This window comes from Jaculus jaculus, chromosome 11, assembly GCF_020740685.1.
Source record: "Jaculus jaculus isolate mJacJac1 chromosome 11, mJacJac1.mat.Y.cur, whole genome shotgun sequence".
NCBI classification, from domain to species: domain Eukaryota; kingdom Metazoa; phylum Chordata; class Mammalia; order Rodentia; family Dipodidae; genus Jaculus; species Jaculus jaculus.
In genome coordinates this window covers 74,883,968-74,903,017 of record NC_059112.1, presented here as the reverse complement: position 1 = coordinate 74,903,017, position 19,050 = coordinate 74,883,968, and positions in this window count along the sequence as shown.

Below are 19,050 nucleotides of genomic sequence, written 5' to 3'. Positions count from 1 at the left end.
GCCCTAGTAAAGAAAGGTTCACAGCAGGATATTTTCTCAAGCCATTGGATGCATTGCCAAAGGGAGAGAGCTATCAATTTTATTTGTGTATAATATGAAACTTTCCAGTAATATTTGAAAAGTAAATCAATTGATTTATTTGTGGTGGGTGTGCACATGCACGTGCGTGTGCACATTTGGAGGTAAGAAGTTGAAGTGAGTATTTTATTCCATCATTCTCCACATTACATTTCAAAACATGGTTTCTCACTGAACCTGAGTCTTAACAATCCAGCTTTAACAATCCAGCTGGACAAGCTAGTGACTAGTAAACTAATCCTGTTTCAAATTTTGTAGGTGGGACTTAGGTGTGCACAACCACACCCAGTTTATTACTTTATTTTTTAAAAACTATTTTTTTTAATTTATTTGCAAGCAGGGGAATGAACTAGGGCCTCTTGCTACTGCTAAAGAACTCCAGATGTATGTAGCACTTTGTACATCTGGCTTAATGTTTAGTATTGGAGAAAAAAACCCAAGCCATGGGGCTTTGCAAGCAAGTTCCTTAACTGCTAAGCCATCTCTCCAGACCTTCTTTCCTTTATATCTCCATACTCTGCAGCATCATTTTTCTACTACCTATACTTTTAGTACCAAGTAATGATGCACTACATCCCATGTATTGTATACTTGTGTATGTATGAAATGAACCACTTAATTATTTAAAATTATCTTGGCAAATTCCATATACAGAAGCAATATGACACACTCATAATTTCTTCTCATCACTTTCTCTTTACCACTTCATGAATCCCCCTCCACTGATTACTTTCTTCTTTTTTTTTTTTCACTTTTGTAGCATTTTTATTGTGAACTTTACTCCATAAACATACAATCTATTGGCCATATTCCTATAGGGTTATAGTTTTCTATACCACAGTTTGGATACTGAATAGGTCAGGCCTCCCAGAATCTTACCGAGATCTTTCTGGTGGCTTTTATTGTTTTTTAAATTAATTAATTATTTTTTATTAACAACTTCCATAATTGTAAGCAATATTCCATGGTAACCCCACCCAACTTTCCCCTTTGAAACTAACCTCCAGTCTCCATTATATATGTTCCCTCTCTCAATCAAAACCTTGGACATCATTTGTCATTCTCTAATATTTTGAGATTTCCTATTAATGCTTTATGAGAAATTGATGTTATTTAGGATTTTTGTATGGCCATTAATGTAAGTACTATTTTCCCCATGACCCTTTTAGGAAACATCATTTTTTTTTTCTGCCTGATATTAATGGAAAGATAAGTAAATAGTGGGAACCAAAATGTGGTAGTCAGTGCTAGAACACATACATGCTAAAACCCTAAAGATCCTTTTCGGATGCTTCACCCACTGCTTGACCCTCTTCTCTGTTGACTGCCATAGAATTTTACACTAAAGTTAATATAGCTGTTGAGAACAAGCAGGGACATGACCTGCCAAATATATATATGTATGTATGTATGTATGTATGTGTGTATGTGTATGTGTATGTATATGTATATGTATATGTATGTGTGTGTGTGTGTGTGTGTGTGTGTGTGTGTATACTTTTTTTTTCATTTTTTTTTCTGTGAGGAACAGTTCTTATTTCTCAGGTCTCACGATCTTTCTTTCTTCTTTCTTTCTCTTTAAATATTTTATTTAATAATTTATTTGCCGGGAAGGGGGGGGGAGAGAGAGAATGAGAATGAGTGCATCATGGTCTCTAGCCACTGATAACAAACTCCAGGTGCATTTACCACTTTGTACATCTGGATATATGTGGGTACTGGGCAATCCAACATGGGTTGTTAGACATTGCAGGCAAGTGGCTTTAACCACTGTGCTTCTCTTCAGCCCAAGGATCTTTCTTTTAACAGACAAGTTTTGAGATAATAATAATGTTTTCCTTGAGGTCATCTCTATTTATTGTAAATGAAACAATATATAATAAGTCCTTCAGTACTTTCCAAGCCTGATAGTTTGCCAGCATGATGACATTAACTAATATCACTCTACAAAGAGGAATTGGATGGGATTTAAATCTGATCAATGATATCCTTTACCACCCTCTTAAATAGAATGCTTTATGGACTATTCAGATGTTGACATTTAGCAACCTGACATTGATTTCAGATTTAATTACTTTTTGCAGATTGTACATGACTCAGTGAATCTTAATGGTAACTATAAATAATTGGAAATGTACTCATATATAGACAATGTTTTTCATTGTCATTGTAAGTTGGTGTTGGCTCCTTAATGATCAAACAAAACACTCATTTCTGTAAGACTCAACTAATAAACAAAACAACAAACCAACAATTATTTGCTAAGGATTTACACTCATTTCAGAGTATACTATAGCTTAATAAAAACCAATTATTTTTCTAATATAATATGAAAATGATTTGATGTAAGTCAGAATTAAATTGAACTTCTGCTCAGTGATTTTGAGACAGACATATGATTATTCTCAGTATAGTAGTTAATTGTAAAATAAGAAATATCAATACAAAAATATGATTTGATAAGATTAATTATGAAGTATGTAAGAAAACTGTTGCAGTCCAGTTCACATTGCTGGTAGAAATCACCCAACCAAGAGCAGCTTCTGGGCAAAAGAGGTTTATTTTGGCTTAAAGGCTCGAGGGGAAGCTCCACAATGCCAGGGGAAAACGATGGCATGAGCAGAGGGTGGACATCACCCCCTGGCCAACATAAGTTGGAACACAGCAACAGGAGGGTGTGCCAAACACTGGCACCTGAATCAAACCACCACATTCTGCCCCTGGCCCCCATAAACTGATATCCATACATGATATAAAATACAATGCATTCATCTCATTTTAAAAGTCCCCATAGTTTTTATCAATCCCAATGATGTTCAAACATCTCCATAGTTCAAGATCTTTTAACTGAGCCACAATACCAAAAAAATAACCTCAAAAAACCCATAATGGCACAGAATAAATATTCATACTACAAAAGATGGCATTGGGCATAGCAAAGAAACATTTAACCAATACAAGATTTAAAACAACCAGAGCAAACATCAAACTCTGTAGCTTCAAGTACAGCAACTCTAGCCAGTGACAAATCTCCAAGTCCGATAATTCTAACCAGCAAGTTTCTGGCATTCCAATTCTGCCCCTCCAGCTAGGCTACTCACAGTCCTGGAAAACTTCATCAGGGCCGGCAGCTCCTTGGCAGCCATCTCATGATCCCAGCATCTCCACTGGGTCTCCACTGCAATCCACGGTTCATCCTCATGGCCCCATGGGGTCTCTATGCAGGCAACCAGCAAACCCGCTTCACACTGCCCATGGCCATTTCCAAAACACAAGACCGTGTTGCAAACTCAATGACCCTCTTTCCAGCATTTTTTATACTCCACAATACCAGGTAGGGTGCCAATTTGTTAATCCGGGGGGAATAAAGCAGACTTTGAAGAACAGGACACTCCTTGAACACCTAGGCCCCTTCAAAAGAGTCTGCATTCTTCTTGTTGCCCCAGCGCAGGTCAGCTAGCCCAATCTCAAAGGTTGTAATCTCTCAGTTGCAGCTGAATGAGCAAGAGTTCTGTGCCATATCCCTCTGCTCACACCAGTTCATTTCTACACAAAGCAACCCTGCACAAATTCTCAGAACACAGGCATAAGAGCAAGCTTCTCACACAAATTGCTAGCCCACTCCAACAAAGCTCTTTCTCACCTTCATAAGCCAAACCTCATAGTCCATAGTTGTTGCTGCCTTCAGGTCTTTCAGCTCTGAATGGATAGTCCATCAGGCTGTACTTATAGCACTGCAAAGCATCTTTTAGGCCAAGGTTTCAAGTCCTCCCACATTCCTATTGAAAATCAGCTCCAAAAGGCCAAAGCCACACAGTCAGGTGTCTAGCAGCAACCCCACTTCTGTTACCACTTTACCATTGCAGTCCGGTTCACATTGCTGGTAGAAATCACCCAACCAAGAGCAGCTTCTGGGAAAAAGAGGTTTATTTTGGCTTAAAGGCTCGAGGGGAAGCTCCACAATGGCAGGGGAAAACGATGGCATGAGCAGAGGGTGGACATCACCCCCTGGCCAACATAAGTTGGAACACAGCAACAGGAGGGTGTGCCAAACACTGGCATAGGGAAACTGGCTTTAATACCCATAAGCTGGCCCCCAGCAATACACTCCTTCCAGGAGGTATTAATTCCCAAATATCCATCAGCTGGGAACCTAGCATTCAGAACACCTAAGTTTATGGGGGACACCTGAATCAAACCACCACAACAACACAGTGGTTGTAGCTGTGTTCATACACTTACAACCACTAGAAACAAAGTAAAATGTATTGTAGTGTTAAATGTACTTTAAACTGTCTTTAGAATTATTTTAACTCTCTCCCTCTCTTTCTCTCTCTCTCTCTCTCTCTCTCTCTCTCTCTCTCTCTCTCACACACACACACACACACACACACACACACACACACACACATATATATATATATATATATCAGATGTAACAAAATTATATATGTAAATATCCATTTCAAATGTTATAAAAATTTTGAAACAAAAAGAACCTTTAATTGCTGAGGTGATCAAATCTAAATAAAAAATTGAAAAATGATGACAGGAGGTAAGTCTTGAATTAGCTATAAAATGGTGTCTCTACATCAACTGAATTTATTATAAGACAACTAGCTAGAAGAATTTGATTCAGAAATGTTGACTCTGATGGATAAAAGCATGTTCAAGTAAAAATGTACAGAAGAATGTTAGATATTTGTACTTTTAGTGAAAAGATAAAAAGATACAATTCACAGACACACTATACCTTAGGTATATAGGAAAACAACCAAAAAGAAAACCAATATAGGTATGACAATTAAAGGACAAGTAATATATTTTTTTTTTCCAGATCTCTCTTTTGAGATCTGGTTTAATATTCTTTTGACTACCATGAAAAAACTGAAAAGTCTATTTTCCGAAAGCAAGTTTTTCTCCTCAAAATCCTATCTGAAAAATAAAGACATATTTGTTAGCTTACTTAGAAATATTTGATCATATATTAGCAAGCTGTATCTTTTCTTATGAAAGAAATGTTTTCCCAAACTATTTTATCATTTTGGTATAATGAACCTTAGAGGAAAAGGAAAGTATCTTTTGTACACATGTGCATCTTAGGAGAGTCTATGAAATAGGTAAACTGGGCACAGAAACAATACATTGGTATTTAAGGCCCAGAATTTTGTGTGAAAATATGTCATTTGGTATTGATAGTTTTTCTTAACACTAACATTTTTTTCAGTTAATTTCCTCTTCTTATCGATTAGCAATCAGTTATTACCAGGAAGTTCTATGGATATATTTAGTCCTTGACTTTGGGAGAAGCTCTGTCTTTGCGAAGGTAGATGGAAAAATGATTAATGATTAACTAAACAGTGTTATTTTTCAGACTTGATTCTAATTCCAAATGTGAAAAAAAATATGTGATACTCAGTGAACTCACACAATCACAGAAAGACAATCATTACATGCACTGCATGGTCTCACTCATCTGTGGTTCCTAACCTGGATCAGTCCAAGTTGCTGGTATACCTGATAGGCATTTGGAGGCTTGAACAACAAGGATGGTAGGGCTTGGTGGGAGGAGAAGGGTTGGGGGAGGGGGACAGAAAACTGAACCCATTGGACTGCTACCATAGAAAACTATGTCCTCTAAGATAGACTGAAAGGTTGAACCCTCCACAGGAACTTAGGGGGAGCACCTGAAAAGAAGGGTCCTGGAGAGGTTGAGATGAAGTCTAACCTTAAATATCTCCTGTTGGGCTGGAGAGATGGCTTAGCGGTTAAGCGCTTGCCTGTGAAGCCTAAGGACCCCAGTTCCAGTCTCGGTTCCCCAGGTCCCACGTTAGCCAGATGCACAAGGGGGCACACACGTCTGGAGTTTGTTTGAAGAGGCTGGAAGCCCTGGTGGGCCCATTCTCTCTCTCTCCCTCTGTCTTTCTCTCTGTGTCTGTCGCTCTCAAATAAATAAATAAATAATTAAAAAAAATATCTCCTGTTACTATCTATCTATCTATCTATCTATCTATATGTTTTTTTTTTTTTTTTTTGCTTTTTTTCCCTTTGGCAATATCCTGCAACTCCCAGTACCAGGATGCAGTTAATACCCACAGTGAGCTGTTGATCGGAGAGACATACAAGGTTTCCCAAAACAAGAGACTTCTGTCAGAGGACTTGATTACCCACCGCAGGTTAATGGTAAGACCCTACTCCTGAAGCAACCATATGCTATCATCACAGAACATGGAAACACTTGGATGTAATCCAAAATAGACCCAGTCCCCAGACAGCCTGTCTAGTGCTTCAAGGCACTATATGGCTATGGAGGGAAAGTGGCCAACATCTGTCCAAACAACTTGAAGTCTAAGCTACCCAGAAACAAACAACCTGACATGAATGATGCTCACCCAAATGCAACTGTGGCACAAAGCCATGGTGGGTAACCAACTGCTCTTGAATTGGGTAAGAGATCTGATCAGTGGAAAGTAACCCCTATCTGGAATTGAGAAACAAGTTAGAATCATATCCAGATAATGATTTTCGTCTTCAATATTGGACCCCTGCTAATATTGGGCTACAAAAGAGACTATACCCATTAAATTCTCTCTTAATTAATAATGCTCATCCTATTTAAACTGTGCTGACTTCACTCTCTGTTAGAGAATCTGCTTCTCCTTTTCAGACAGGAGTGGGACCTGAGGAGATAAAAGACCCATTGCACTTCAGCCCAGCCCCAGCTGAAACTATATTGGAATTGTGTAAATGAGCAAGAGTGCAGCTTTCTCAGTGAACCTGATATCAGCACAAGGATGAAGGAGATAGACATTGAGGACCCTCAACACCTGCCAAACCAGAGATCCAGAGGCTCCTAACAATCTGTCACTAACATAGATTTAAAATGCACCCAACATGGCTCAGGGGAATTTTTTTAAGAGGATGCAGAAAGATTGTTAGAGCCACAAGTTGGTACATCATGCACGGAGTCATTGCCTTTTCCATAACTGACTGCTGCATCCACAATGCACAACCCATGGGGATGGCCTCCATCGCCATTGAGGTGGATTCCTTCAGAAAAGGGGCAGGCATGAGGGAAAGGATGGTGCCAATTTGTGTTGTTTACATACTAAGCATCTCCATAACTAATAAAAATAAATTAACAAAAAGTTATGTATAGTCATAAATTCTATTTTTATTTTTCCTACAACAAAAAAAAATGCTTAATCTGACATGGTTTCAAGTATTTATGCCTGCCTATATTTCTATAAATTTTAGTGAAGACCTTCAATCTAAGTCCACATGTATGGTGGTTTTATGAAACATCACAGATCTAATAGCAGAGATCTCAACTCTCCTATATGATATGAAGGGAGGTACATCATTTCTCTGGAGAACTATGCAATGCAGTTAGATGAAATCTGTTATTCCCTATTATCTTTAGGATCATGATGTGCTTTATTATAACAGTAACATTGAGATTGAAGAAATGTAATAGTTAAATAAATAAATGTAGATGAACATAACTGCATATACGTAGGATGTACAAGCCAAATAAGTCAGCTTTACATCAGAATATGATGAATTGTATTGCATCATATTCAATTATTCACATAATGATGAAACATAATAAGATAAATTGTAATTATTTTTACTGGCTTACTTTTAGCATTTTCATTGAGATAAGAACTAAATTAACACCAAACATATTTCTTTCACACATATGAATTATTGTTAAGAAAATTTATGAGTTAAATAATATAGAGGTGAAGAGAATCTTGATTTAAGGTGACTGTTGTCTGTAGAATATTATAGGTACATATTACTGCTTTCATTACTATTTGTCTTTCCCCTGATATGTTGTGTAAGACAACATATCATCTTGCTTTGTATATTTATCTCTTGTACATAGAATAGAACAAGATTTTTTTTTCAAGGTAGGGTTTCACTCTAGTCAAGCCTGACCTAGAATTCACTTTGCAGTCTCAGGGTGGCCTTGAACTCATGGTGATCCACCTACCTCTGCCTCCTGAATGCTAGAATTAAAGGCATGTGCCACCACACCTGGCTAGAACTTTTATAAAGTTGCTGAGTAGTTGTTGAATAAATAAATAGAATTTACATACAAAATTTATGTCATAATTTTTTTTTTTTAGATTTGAAGGTTACTTAAAATACTCTGAGGGGAATGCAGAACATATATTAGAATATTGTATCTGTCATAAAAATACATGCTATATAAAATTTTCCACCTAGTAAACTGAATTTGTTGGTTTCTCCTTGCTATTAATGAATATTCATTTGTATATATAAATATTTTTAAAATTTATAAGAATGATGGTTATGATGGAATGAGGTGCTTTATATTATAACTACTATGGAAAGTGCTGAACGAATTGTCTTGAAAAATAAACAAAAGCTGTAGTTTAGAAGATTATCAAACTTGTTTTTCAGGTAAAGGTGATAGTGACAAGATATAGAAATTGGCTAGGTAGTCAAGGTAACAGAACCTCCAAAGGGAATATTACTTTTTATTCCTTGGCTAAAAGCAAAAAATGTTACTAAGCTTGCAGAAACTTGAATTATATACCCTTCAGGAAAATTTTATTTACTGTTTACACTCATACTAGATGACAGAAACTCTGATACTTACTTAAGATCATTGGCAAAGTTGTAAAATATGGTCTTTGTCTATAGTAACCTGTTGATATGGTCTTCTTCAGGTAGCCACTCTCCATAAATAATAAAGTTGAGACCTAAGCCTTGAGGTGGTCTTCTCAAGCCCCCTCTTGCCTCCCTGGACAAGAGCTCTAGTTTGCTTCCTTCTCCATGTTCTGGAGTTAAGCTCTCTTCTCTTCATCCTCCTATGCTTTAAACTGCAGTAAAATCTTTCTGACCCTTATCTTCTGCTCTGTGGATTTCATTGCTTGAATTCATAGGTCAAGAATCTAGGACCACTCCAAATTATCACTGCACTGGTGTACAGTGACCAAAACATTCCTGCATCAATAGCATTTGATCTTTCCTGTGTTGTATATATTTTGCACAAAAGCCAGATTTGAAGGGTTGGCTAAAACAGACACTTTTGGGAAAATCATGTCATTATAAACAAACTATCAAAAATTATGCCGGGCGTGGAGGTTCATGCCTTTAATCCCAGCACTTGGGAGGCAGAGGTAGGAGGATTGTCATGAGTTTGAGGCCACCCTGATATAGAGTGAATTCTAGGTCAGCCTGGGCTAGAGTGAGACCCTAATTCAAAAAAGCCTATATATATATGTATGTATATATCATAATGTGGGGCTGGGGAAATGGTTCAAAATGTAAGAGAAATGAGTGTCTAAGTTGGAATCCTAGCTAGAAAGCTAGCCATGGCTTCTTATCCCTGTTACTCTGGTAAGGGAGGTGGAGAATGGAGGATGCTGAAACTCCCTAGTCAGCTAGCCTAGTCAAAAACAGGGAGCTCCTTGTATATTAGTTATCTTTTTCCTCCTTTTCTTAGTGGGCACTGACATGTAACTCCCAGTACCAACATGTGGCTGGCTATCATCCACAGTGAGCTTTAGATCAGAGAGACCTACAAGGTTTCCTAAAAGAAAGACAGATTTCTGTCAGAGTACTTGATGACCCACCAAAGGTTAGTGGTAAGACCCTACTGCTGAAGACACCTTATGGGGTTGATATGTAAAATGGAATGACATGGCTGGAAGCTGGAAGAGAGTCAGTCCCCAGACAGTCAGTGGGTCTAGTGTCAGAAGGTGCTACATGGGTGAGTGGAGGAAAATAACCAATATCTGTCAAGCAGCTCATGGTCTAACCTACTTAGCAGCAAGTAACCTGTTGTGATGCCCACAAAAGTACAATACTGGCACACAGCCATGGTGGGGAACCAACGGCTCTTGATTCAGCTAACGGATTCCCTCAGTGATATGGGATCCATAGCTGGAGCTGAGAAACAAGTCAGAACCATATCTAAACATAAGCCCACTCTCCATTATCAAGCTACCATCAATCATGGGCTACAAGAGAGCCTACACCTATTAAATTCTCTATAAAAAAGTAAGGGTTATCTCATTTGTCCTGGTACTAACTTACTTTCCGTTGGAGAATCTGCTTCTCTTTTTCAGATAGATGTAGATCCTAAGGAAAGTGCCACCCCATCATACCTGAAAAGGGCCCTGGCTGAAACTAAGAAAAATGGCGAAACAAGCAAGGGTGTTGTTTTCCTGGTGAACCGGATACTAGCACAAGGGGGAAGGAGATCAACACAGAGAAAAATCAAATCCTACCAAATCAGAGACCCAGAGCCGCAGAGGCCCCCAACACCTCAGCACTGAAGCCGACCAAAAATGAACACAACATGGCTCAGGGAAATTTTGCAGAAGAGGGGGCTGAAAGAATGTCAGAGCCACATGTAAGATCATGATATGCAGAGACATTTATCTTACCCATAACTATGGGCTAACTCCACAATGCATGACCCATATACCTCAAAAAGGAGGGGCCAAGGACAGAGGGTAGGTCACAGATGAACCTAATAATGGTACCAACCTGACTGTATTTGCTGAACACAAAACTAATTAAAAAAAAAAAAAAAAAAAAAAACAAACAGGGAGCTCCAAATCCAGTGAAAGACTCTCTCAGGGAAATAGGATAAAGAACAATGGGAATCTTCCTTCAATCTTGGCAATGTGCACATGGGGTGCTCACATCTGTACACACATGCATATATAACACACACATGCACACACAAACATACACTCCACTACCAACACACATGTTGCATACACATCCAAAAATAATTTTCATAAACATTGTAATAATATCTCAATTTAACATCTTCTAAGCCTAAAATTGACCCCAAATATTAGCCTGACTTTGAATTATAATGGATGTTTTCACACGATCTGGTACAAAAATAACTGCAATGCTGCTACTATAACCTTTGTTATACTATAACATGTCTTCCTCATCCTGTGTTGTTATTTAAATTAGACAATTTTCATAGTGTTCCATAAAAATTTCATGATCTTGGATTTTTAAGTAAAAATTCTCATACACCAGGGAGACATTGATTCATGTGCCATTCCTCCATCCCACTCCCCCAGTACTGAGTGGGCATGTGTTATCACACTCCTATATAAGCATGACCATAACAATCTCAAAGTGGGGCAAAGTTGAATATGAACTGTACATTTTATGGTCCAATTTTGTCCACTGGCTTACAAAATATATTGTTTAACTGACCTCTATACTTGCATTTATTTTTTTTTAATTTTTATTTCTTTATTTATTTGAGAGCGACAGACACAGAGAGAAAGACAGATAGAGGGAGAGAGAGAGAATGGGCGCGCTAGGGCTTCCAGCCTCTGCAAACGAACTCCAGACACGTGCGCTCCCTTGTGCATCTGGCTAACGTGGGACCTGGGGAACCGAGCCTCGAACCGGGGTCCTTAGGCTTCACAGGCAAGTGCTTAACCACTAAGCAATCTCTCCAGCCCTACTTGCATTTAATTTTGGAAACACATTTCTTGAAATGACTTCTTATAGATTGATAATAACCCTGTCTTGGAAGATGGCTTATACAATCCATTCCTTGGATTTGATGTGTTACACAGATCCCTTTATGACTGTCAAAAATTTAACTTCATTTGAAATTTACTTGTTTTGACTGCCAACTAATGAATAAATGTTTTATCTAATAGGTTAAAAGCATGAAAAATGAATATCTCTGTTCATGTTTCATTGAAAATTTACTATCATTATTATTAATTTAAAGACTATTATTATTTTAAAGAATTAAAAAAAAATATTGAGGCCTATTAACAATGTTACACATTTTTTTGCTATTCGTCTATAGTGTATGAAATCACAGAAATTTTAGAAGACACTTTCAAAACTAGCTTCTAATTTCTTAGGTTATTTACAAAGAAATACGGTTTCAAGTGTCTAGTAAATGTTTACATAAAAGTAGGTCAATTTCACAGTATGAAGAGGGTCAAATGAACTTCAGATCAGTCTCTATTTACTTCATTTTTATTTCTCTCCACTGTTATTTTTGAAATATCTATTTTAGGAATACATCAAATTTTCCTTAATCAATGTTATCATCTGTTGTCAATGTATAAATCTATATCTATCTATCTATCTATCTATCTGGTGTATGTATCCAATATTAAATTTTGCTATAATTTAAATAGATAAATAGAACTACAATTATGAACAAGTTTTGTGTTCTAAGGCCATTTTCAGGAATATCTTTTTTTTTACAAAAATATTTACAATGATTATTAGAACAAAAATCTTTTCTAAGATTTATTTTTATTAGATGTTCCATTTTTTGTGGCTTTCATAGTGTTAATAACATTGCACAAATGAAATAAATTTATATATATTATAAAGGGAGATTGGCTAGGTAGCATTCCATTTTGTCTACTTGCTCCAATGAACAGGTTATAATGATTAACAGACAGGTTTTTAATTACTTACAAGGAGTTTACCAATGACTTAGAACTGAAGTAATGAACTCTTTCCTATCTTTGACATTTTGCTTTGCTCTAAAAATGCCATATATTCAGTAGTTAATAAACATTTCATTGACTTGAATTGACTTGTTACTAGACAAGAATAGTAGCATGAGAAGTTGGAAAAATGTACCTTGTTTTCCATGGCCAAATGCTTAAATATTTGAGGTAATTCTATTCTTGAGGGAAAAACACAGGAATTGAAGAAATATTATACTGCTTGTCAAAGTAGGAAAAGCAGTGTTTTTAGTGATACCATATGGCTGGCTGTAGCAAAAAATGACTTTGAGTGTGTTGACACTTTATTAGTAATTGTATCCCTGCCTCAACTATATTTCTCCTGTCTCCTGAGCAGGCTTACGATGCCTAGCAACTGTGTTGTTGAATTGCCCTGAATGTGGTCATCATCCAACCCAGTCTCCTCTTCATTAACCTCTCCTTATATTCACAAAGTATAAATCTTATGTAAACCTCCTCTCCTTTCCCTTTGTTCATCCTTGTTTGACTGCTGTGGTGTTCCAGATGATGTTGGCTGGTGGGCTTTGACAAGGGAAAACTGATGAGAGTATAAAGCTGTTGATATGTACTGTTGCCTACTGCCTCATTTGAAATATCATAGAAATATCACGAACTAAGACAAGACATTGTCCTTACTCTCTTAAAGCTCTGTCTCTCACAGCTAATAGAAGCAAGCATAAAAAAACTTTCCATTAACATAAGATATAAGACATGAGATGGTGGGATCAAAGGAGAAGCATACTGTTGAAACAAAATTCACAGCTGTCCTCTCAAAGGGTAGGAGAGATCTTTTATTTGGTGTTAAATATGAGTGACCGTGGCCCAGAAACACAGACTCCGGTTACCTCAAATTCCATGTTCCTCTGTGTTAACAATTTCAAGAAGTTTTAATAGTTTAAAACAAAAAAAGACATACTCCAGTTACTTAGAAAATACATTGGTGGCTGGAGAGATGGCTTAGCCGTTAAGCGCTTGCCTGTGAAGCCTAAGGACCCCGGTTCGAGGCTTGGTTCCCCAGGTCCCACGTTAGCCAGATGCACAAGGGGGCGCACGTGTCTGGAGTTCGTTTGCAGAGGCTGGAAGCCCTGGCGCGCCCATTCTCTCTCTCTTCCTCTATCTGTCTGTCTCTCTGTGTCTGTCACTCTCAAATAAATAAATAATTAAAAAAAAATACATTGGTACAGGGCTGGAGAGATGCCTTAGCAGTTAAGCACTTGCCTGTGAAGCCTAAGGACTTGGTTTGAGTCTGGATTTCCCAGGACCCAAGTTTGGCCAGATGCACAAGGGTGCACTGTGTCTGGAGTTCCTTTGCAGTGGCTGGAAGCCCTGAAGAACCCATTCTCTCTCTCTCTCTCTCTCTCTCTCTCTCTTTGTTTCTTGCTCTCAAATAAATAAATTAAAAAAAATACATTGGTACAAACATCAGGTATGTGATTTATGACCAAGCAGGAAAATCTCTGCAATGGACTTGAGAAGTCATATGATGATATTCTTAGCCGTGGAGTTGGTGGTAGCTGACAGTCTGTCTGTACATTCTAAAAGAGTTTCAAAGGATATTAGGTCAGGCTATGGGAAGGCAAGGCTAAAGATAGCTTATGATAATTAAGCTGTGAATATGTAGCATTCCATCTCTCCACAAACACAGAAGCTTTATTAGTCAATCAGCCTTGTAGGCTGTTTGTGGTATGTGCAGACATTTCTTACATTGTAGCTCACCATGCTCAAACAGCAAAAGGAATTATGAGTGCCTTTGTAAGGTGCAGATAGTCCTTGAATTGGGTTTCCCTTTGCACTATAGAAAGACAAACCAGACTTTGGACCAAATAAACATAGATAATAGATTAAGAAACTAGAACAGAATGAGTAAGAATAACAGGATAGATTATGAGTTTTAAGGTGAAATGGAAATCAATATGTGATATTTAATATAAGTACAAATTGTTCATTACTATAGGCAAGACGTGTCATTGAAATGTAAGTTGGTCACTAAGTGTTTTTTTTTTTTTTTGTTGTTGTTATTTATTTTTTTATTTATTTTTGGTGGGGCCAGGCAGAATTACTTTAGGGGAAGATACGATTTTAATAATTAAATTGTGGAAAACCATTTAGGAAAGATTTATAAGAAGGTAAGCTTGAAGTTACCAATAAGAATAGCAGCAGTAAAGTGAACAGAAAGAATTGCATAGGAGACTGAGGCAGAACAAGTGTAGAGCAAAGTATCTATAATAAATGTTTAACAACATGTCAAAATTTTGAGTCTGTAGGAAAACAGAAGTATTGAAATGAGAGCAGAGCTCTGGTTCAGATCAGTTGAAGATTGGTTATCTGGACACAGGTGTCAAGCTTACAGTGTATAATTAGATGTAGAGATTAAAACCCACAGAGTCACCTGTCCCAGTTGTGAATGAATGGTATGGCTTTAGAACATTCCAGCTTTCACCTACCACCCCTCCCTCCCATCTCTGTCCTTCTAATGGAGCCAACCTCTTGCTTTTCTCCCTCCCCATCCTCTTCCCTTTCTTCCTCCTTTCCTTAATCCTTCCCCCGCTTTTCACCCTCCTCCTCCTTTCCTTCTCTTGTTTCTTACATGTCCTCAAGCAAGATCGCTGACTTCCCATTTTAACTTTGTTTCTACATCTGCTTCTGGATTCTAGAATAAACCACTAAAATTTAGCAATTTCTGTGGCCTCCTTTCAACTCTCCTCCACTCCCCATGTGGTCGTTTTATTTCTAGGCATATGTTTTGCATCGTTATCTGGAAAAATAAGAATGTCTTAGATGATTTAACATTTTGCAGTGCCTCTGCCTTAGCTCTGTGAAAATCAGAGTTTGGTCATTTCTTCTTTCATATCCTGGTGGCACACAACTTTAAAAACCAGCTCATAACTTTCAAAATTGTGTAACTTTTAGCTTTATGTACATATTTGATTTACACATTTTAAGTACCATAAATTTGGTATTCTGAAATGCAGATTAATGTGTCTATGTAATACACACTCTATAAAGTGAGTACTTTCACATAATTTGTTTTGATTAGAGTAGGTGTCAATTATGAGTTATTCATTTTTTTTCATGGCATTTACTACTTTTACTTCCTATTGCCAACAAACTCAATTTTGGAGTCATTTTGTTCCATGCAATTTAAGGATTATGTACAGTTTTTAGTTTCTTAATAGAAATGATAAAATTCTCATTTGCTTTTAAATAAAAGTAACTTAAATAATTTTGGTATTAAATTTCTTTTTTACTAAATAAATAATAATAATATATTTTCATCTACAAATTAATGCCTTACATTTGGTTTTCTTTTTCTATGTTTACTTTTCAACACCTTATGAACACATTCTCTTCTACTGTGTAAGGTCCATCTATAGAACCAGAAACAGGGTAATAGGAAGTATAAAACAAAAGGAATAAAGAAAGTGCTTAATGCAAAGGTCAGTTCTTGTTACTATGTAGGGAGATGGGGATATGAAAGAGAGGTATAAAAAGTTAAATTGCATAAAGATTTTAATTGGGAAGGACAAAACTCTGACAAAATATTTTATACATAAAATGAAATATATAGGAGCACTATTTAAAAGTTGACAGAAATATTTTTGATTCAAAGATTTGGAAAATGTGAAAAAAGTGGTTGGGCATAATAGAAGATATTAATGTTTTATTCTGACCTTCCAGTTGGTCATTGCAGTTTTATGGTAGCTTCATAGACTTTGGTATATTGGCCTTATATTCTCAGAAATGGCTATATACACACACATCTTCTTTCAAGGAGGTTTATACAGAATTTTATTGGGATTTTCTACACATAACCATTTTGTTTCTGAGTTGAGGGTATGGACTCTAGGCTGGTTTAGAAGTACCTGAGCCAGTGTTTTTCCCAATTTGGTCTAAGATGAGCAAATAATTAAAAAAATGTAAACACAAAGACATATAAATTGTGAATATGTATTTTTTAGAGGGAGGGCCAGGCCTCAGGCACTGCAATCAAACTCCAGATGCTTGTGCCACTTAGTGGGCATGTGTAATCTTATGCTTGCCTCGGCTTTGTGCATCTGGCTTATGTGGGATCTGGAGAGTAGCATGTGGGTCCTTAGGCTTCACAGGCAGGTGACTTAACTAAGCCATCTCTCCATCCCATGAAAAATATATTTTAAGAGAGAATGAGAAAAAAAGGTGAAAAAAACCCACTCACACTAAGAGGGATTTTCATTTCCTGGTCATGAGGAGTCGAGAGAGGGAATAAAAGGGAAATGTGCATGGTAACTTGGATCAGGTCGTTTTATAAAACAAGCACCAAATTGGGATAAACCTTGATAGATTTATGGGCCTAGGAGAAAAGCAAGACTCAGAAAGGGCTCATCACAGGAGGGGCTAAAAAAAAAAAAAAAATAGTTGGGCTGAAGAGATGGCTCAGAATATAAGGTGCTTACCTGCAAAGCCAAATGACCTAGTTCATTTCCCCAGTACTCATGTAAAGCCAGATGAACAAAGTGATACATGTATCTGGAGCTTGTTTGCAGTGGTTGGAGACTCTGGTACAACCATTCTCTCCCTTATTTCTATCTCTTTATCTCCCTGTTTGCAAATAAATAAATAAAATATTTAAAAAGATGTTAAGGAGGACAAAACAGGATGCTGTTCCTTATGGCCGTCTTGCGAATCAGACTGAGGCTCTCTTCCAGTTTCGGTAGGGCAGGGTGACTTCCATATTGTTTGAGGGTCCGTGCTCTTCCACTGACTACCCAGCAAACCTATCTTACACATACCTGCCATAAGTTTGATATGGGAGTGGAGAATACTGAGTCCCTGAAAATGAAGTTGCTACACTCTGCCTGATCACTTATTTTCATGTGGAATTTTTGCAGGGGAAGTGACTTCCTGTGTGCACTATACAGACGCTACTTCAAAGACCAGCTGGATTCGGTGATAGCAAAGTTTCAGATATGATAGGCTATGGGGGATCATATAATTCTCTCCTTGAACATAGTATTAAGTATTTTCCTAGCCCCTTTTAGATAAAGAAATATATAATTAAATAAATAAAATTACTTACCTATGTTTGTTGAGGGCAGAATTTCTCATATCATGTTCTTTGCTCATAAACACCATACCAGCTTAAACTAGCAATATAATCAATTCTATAAATTTTACACATGAACAGACAAGCATTCAAATATGATTTTTGAAAATTAAATCAATGCTATGCATAAATAAATAGTAGAAAATTTGACTTTATTTCTAATTTATATGTACACACAGGTCTACTTTTATGACTTTTCTTATAGGTTTGGCCTGTTCTGCCTCCCTAGGACTAATAAGACACATGATTAACTTATTTAATGATGATTTTTTTGGTGAAACATTACCTTTCTTTTTATGGATTTCATCAGAAAGATTTTTTTTTTTTTTTTTTTTGAGATAGGGTCTCACTCTGGTCCAGACTGACCTGTAATTAACTATGTAGACTCAGGGTGGCCTCAAACTCATGGTGATCCTCCTACCTCTACCTCCTGATTGTTGGGATTAAAGGTGTATGTTGCCACACCTGGCCAGAAAGCTTTTGATTTGTTAGTTCTCAACACAAGAAAAAGCAAATGTAAAAATGAAAAAAAGAGATGTAATAGGAAAGAAACTTACAGCTTCAAAGCCCAGGATGACAGATAGTTGTACCACTTTACACACAGGTCGGTGAGAGCTGCTCTGCCATTATGACACTTATGATTTAGGATACTTGTTCAAGCTTGGTTTTGTCCAGTGAAAGATTATCTTGGGATATTGGTACCTTCATGTATTTTCAAATTTATATCTTTCAACTACATTTCTACTTTTCAAAGTAGATTTAAAATTCATAAATAACAGAATTTACTCAGACAATATACCAATATTGAAAAGAATACACATTTGGAAGGAGAAGTAACAACCAAAATAGCTGATTTTAGGTGCTTATAACAGTACTTAGCTTCTAGAAATCAGAGACTATCTAAAAGAACAGTTATTAATTAACTTGGTTTCTCAGAGAGGACTATTTATACAAACTACTTCCAGGGATTCAACAATTGCACGTGATGAGAAGTACATTAAATATTGATATGCTAGTGAGGGTGCAATAAACTTTATGAGCAGGTCAATATATATGGGAACAATTTTCCCTGATCATTGCTTTAACAGCCTTATTCGACTTTAGTGTGGCCTAGCACATACACAAGGTTATGAAACAAGGTGAGTCTCTGGGTCTGATTGTACTGGTGATTTCATGATTTGAAGTAAATATATTTCTTCTCATAATCATATTAACAGCAGTACTATGTGCAGTTAAAGTCACAAATAAAATAGATTTATCCTGTCTTTTAAATATGATTTTCCTTATATTAAAATCAGAGAACAAATTCAAATTTCATAAAATATGGCAGCAGTTTCTTTATCTAGGTTTTCTTGATAGTTTTTATTT